Source organism: Nelumbo lutea, chromosome 2 (assembly GCF_056320005.1).
Source record: "Nelumbo lutea isolate HS-2025 chromosome 2, American lotus-T2T, whole genome shotgun sequence".
Lineage (NCBI taxonomy): Eukaryota > Viridiplantae > Streptophyta > Magnoliopsida > Proteales > Nelumbonaceae > Nelumbo > Nelumbo lutea.
The window spans coordinates 76,390,662-76,395,335 of record NC_142685.1 but is presented as its reverse complement, the minus strand read 5'-3'; the positions used below and the strand labels follow the sequence as shown (position 1 = coordinate 76,395,335).

General features: G+C 38.1%; 1 long non-coding RNA gene across 1 annotated transcript; it reads right to left on the bottom strand.

Moving 5' to 3' along the window:
• Nucleotides 1–953: 953 nt before the first annotated feature.
• On the bottom strand, nt 954–4,341 carry LOC148871570 (uncharacterized). The gene is made up of 2 exons (XR_016106735.1): nt 3,725–4,341; nt 954–2,723 (listed from the first exon to the last, which is right to left on the bottom strand). It is a non-coding gene; the product is annotated as an uncharacterized LOC148871570 (long non-coding RNA).
• Between the last annotated feature and the right edge of the window lie 333 nt (nt 4,342–4,674).

The following is a 4,674-nucleotide window of genomic DNA, read 5'->3' as shown; positions in this document are numbered from 1 at the left end:
TCTTCTTCTTCAAAGTCATCAACTTGGTTGACTACTAGTGTTGCAGATTACTTGGTAAAGATGGTAGGTTATGACCTTGGGGTCAGTGATTCAGTACCGGCGATGAATATGAACAGGATAGGAATCCCAGTAGTGGTGGGGATAGTGAAGGTTTGAGCTTGGGTGGTTGTTTGGGGGTTGGCAACATTTCTTTTTGAGAGTGAATCTAGTCGAGCACACATTTCTGAAAGATTTTCTTAAAGACGGAGCAAATCATTGTATGAAACAGTAGTGGGTGTAGTGGTCTCCACAATGATCGTGTCCTGCTACCCTGAGCCCTCCAAGGTTGTGTCTTCGGTTGCCATGGTGCAGGCGAAGGACTGGGTCACAATTCTATTGGTCCTCATGTTTTCCTGGATTAGGTCAAATATTATTCACTGATTGCATGAGACAAAGAAATCCATTTTCAACAGTTTATGAGATTATTTTATTTTTTTGTTTTGATTTTTGATCAATTTGTTAATTTTTATTCTATTTGATGGGTTAATTTGATGAATTTCATATGCTTAATTTTGGTTTTTATGATTTGATTTTGATTTTTTATGTTTGATGAATTGATTTGAAAATTTTTTATTTGATATGATGATTTGATGAATTGGATAATTTTGATAAACTTGATTTCGATTTTTGATGCTTTGATTTTAATTTTATTGGATGAATTGATTTGATAACTTTGATAAATTTGATAAACTTAGCTTTGATTTTGATTTTTGCCATTTGATGAGTTGATTCAATGAATTTGATAATCTTGGTTTGATGTTTCGTTTGGTGACTTTTGATTTTGCCAATTTAATGAATTTGATACTTTTGGCGATTTTGATTTATGGTAATTGTATATGCCCAGTTTGAATGTTAAGATTGGAAGTTTGTTAGCTTCAAAGTTTGATGCAACCTACTAGAATGGTATATTTTCCTCAAACAGCTATTGTGTTTAGTTGGTATTTGAGTGAGACAATAATGGCCCTAAAAAAAGATAGTATCTTCGTTAATGTTTACTACCTCCATTTTTTTTCAAAAGGAAAAGGAAATACAACAATCCTGATCAGTGGGGATGAATGTCAATGCCATAGAATGTCAAGGTGCCTTCGAGTATCGCCATTCAATTTTCCACCTACATCATGTATGCTTTCATGTGGTCGACTAACTGTTCATATCAGACATTGGCACTAGTAGCCCCATTCCTAACTTGATGGAGCTGGCAGTGAATTTCATCGGTTTCGATTTCCAACCTTTGTTTCTCTTGAAGTGCCTCTGATAATTTCTCCGTTGTTTCAACATGGCTTTGTTGGGCTTCACTTAACTTTTTCCTTTGATTTTCCAATCTCTCTTTTAATTCAATAATTTCCTTCCTTAAATCGAACTCTTCTATTTTCATTTTCCATTTTTGCTTGATGTGCTCTGTTATTTGCTTCTTTATAGAATCATTGTGCCTCCCGATCCTTACTTCCTACTCCTCATTTATCCTATTTTTCTCATGAAGTTCTAGTACTACTTTCAAATATGGATTGTCTAAAGGTCGCTTGAGATATTCCTTTGATATGGTACCTTTGGATAGAGGCTTTACTAGGGTGAGGAGCTCGGGCGATGGCACCAGAGCTGATGAGAAACTTTGATTGCACACCCAATCCCTGTATGTATGATCACACATCGTCTTGGAGGCTAGAAGCCCAATGCTCTCTGAACCTCCTTTCCATGTTCCCACGATACTTGATGAAATCAACCATGTCCCCTTTGATGTCATCGCTAGTTGGAATGAACTGTAAGAAGACTAGTTTCCTTAGGACCAGTACTAGGACATATGGTGTTGATCCATATAAACCTGCTAGAACCATGCTTTCTCTTCCTTCTGCGGCTAGACGAGGTTGATTATACCCTTCTTGGACAAACAACCCAATGTTCCAATTGATCTTTCCTTTCATGACCCTTTGCAATAATACCAAGTTTTGTTTCTCCGTCAATGCTGCTACCTGGATTAGTGCTCAATATTTCTTTTACCTTGTATGTGGGTTGAGATAAAAACTTTCTGGTGTAAATGACCAAATGTGCTAGATGTTGTATCAACCACAGCCGTAAGATATGGAGGGATCCATGGAATGACCATGCTCTATGTGTGCAACATGGTTAAGCCCTACAAAGTATCTACTAAGATCATGGGGACCAAGGTGACCGACGATGCTTCTTTGATTTGACGCAACACTATGACTAGTCTTGTGTGAATCCTTTTACAGTCGAGTGGGAAGAGGAGATGTCCTACAATGGCCATGAACAAGGCATTTTGTTGTCCTTTCCTATCCATCTCCGACTTATTTGATTTGAATACTAGGGTGTTGTGGTTTAGGAGAAACTGAACTGTGATGAATTTTTCCTCTACCATCTGTAGTTGGGGCTTTTTGCATGCTAAGAATGCATAAGTCTGCTTTGTACCCTTGCTTGCCAACTAGGAAGGCAATCTCATTTCGATGGGCATTTGCCGAAGATAAGCTACATGTTCTGATGTTAGATACATCTCAATTTCCCCAAAGGAAAAAACCATTTTTTTAGGATCCCAACACTCAAAGGTCGCCTTCAGCATTAACCATTCCAACTGCACCGGTGATAAATTCATAACATTTTCCGTGTCCCTCCAATAGCTCTAATGTCATCAGGTTTTTCGAGAAACCGGTCTTTAAGGAGTGCACAACATCCTGGATATTCAAAAAAGGCTTGATTCATTTTTTGTCAAAAAAAGAAGAGGGTTAGTAGGCCATTATTATAACACCCTTAGTTTATTTTAAATAAAAGCATATGCATACCAATGAAGTATCATTTAATATTGATTAAAGGACCAAAGTCCTTTAGCCATATTTGTACTTACTGGATACCTCTAGATTTTGGAGCCACAGAGCTTACTTAAAGGAGAAAAGTATCTTTTGGCATTGGTTAAAGAGATGCCAGGACCTTTACCATTCGTATACGTACTAGACATCTTAGAATTCAAAAGGCACGGGGCAAGACTGAAGTGCACCAATTGAGAGATGAAGTATCTTTTCATATTAGTCAATAGAGGGTTAGACCCTTGCCATACTACTAAATACTCTAAGAAATAAAGAGGGTCAAAATGGTCTTTTATGCTACTTCCCAAGAGTTGTACTCTTAGAGTTTAATGGAATTATGAAACTCAATGCTAAACTGAAATACCACCGCCCTGTTCTCATCCCTCCCTTGGATTACTCCAATCATACGACTAAGGAAATAGAATGATAAAAGGAAAACATAAACTAACTAACCGACAGCCATGAAACTAAATCGATATCAGCCTTACATACAGAACAAAATGGAAAACAATTTTTTAAAAAAATCAAATAAAATAAAACAAAATAAATGAAAAAAGAAAATATTAGAAAACCCGAAGAAGGAAAGAATAGTATTTCATTTTCAGAATTAAAATGAGATGGAGCAGAATTTAATTTATGATAACAATCACAGCAAGACAATAAGGGGCTAACAGCTGATCTAAATGCATCAATTCAGTAAAGAAACGACCACCACTAAGGTTGAGAAGGACTATACGGTTTACCAGAGCTGGTTCTGCAGAGCTTCATCACTAACTCCTTTGACTGTCGCTCCCCCCAATCCCAATCACAGCAAAGACATAACAAAAGAACTAAAAGAGTGGAAATAAAATAAAGAAGATAACCTGATTTACCTGGGCTTATGTTGGCCTGAAAATGAATGCTACAAATGAGAAATCTCGATGAGTTCGGTGTGTTCCGTCGATATGAATCAGGGACAGGGTGTGCAAGGAGCGTAATGATAAAGTCCGATTAATGGCGACGGTTTCTGCAATTAGCTCAACTCAGGACAAAAAAAAACTTGTAGAACAGGGGAGGTCTCGATCTGCTACCAAACGCCGAGAGTGGGAAATTTCGCTATTGTTGTTCGATGACGAAGAGAGGAAGGCGACGAACAGTGCAGAGCTTCAAATTCTTAGGATTTGGTGGATGTGTTAGTTCGACAAGAAAGGGTCAGGAATGGTGAAAAAAAATTAAAAAGAAAGAGGGAGAGAGATAGAGAATGACGGGAGAAGAGAAGGAAATAAGTGATTATGTCGAGCTCTGTTCTCGCCGCAAGGTTAAAGATGACGAAAACAGAGCTCGGGTCAGATCCTTTGGGGAAAAAGGAAGAAGATGACAGAGAGGAGAGTAGAAGATAAAGAAGGGGAAGAAACTAGAATGGTCTAGAGAGAGAAGACGGAAAGAGCTCAACCTTCTCACCGCCACTCTGTGTCTGGGTTCAAACGGGGAAGAAGAAGAATAGTCCCCCTCGAATGAAGAAGAAAGGCTTGGTTAAATACTAGGGTGCTGGGGCAGTTTCGTAAATTTTGGGAATTTGGGGCACTTTTGTAATTTTGGAAAAGTTTGGTCAAATCGAGTCAAAAGGTGGTCCAATCGGAGTTTTGAATGAATGGTTAAGATTTTTGGTAAAAAATGGAGGGTTGAGATGGGTTTGACTGGAGATGGGGGTTTTGTGTGTGAAGGCTAATGAGATTGGCCAAAATAGAATCTTTTTAAATGAAGACGCAAATGAGGGTAGTTTTGAATAAAATTTAGCAGGATAGGGATTTTGGACATTCTGAGTTAATTGGTGGGGTCAGAT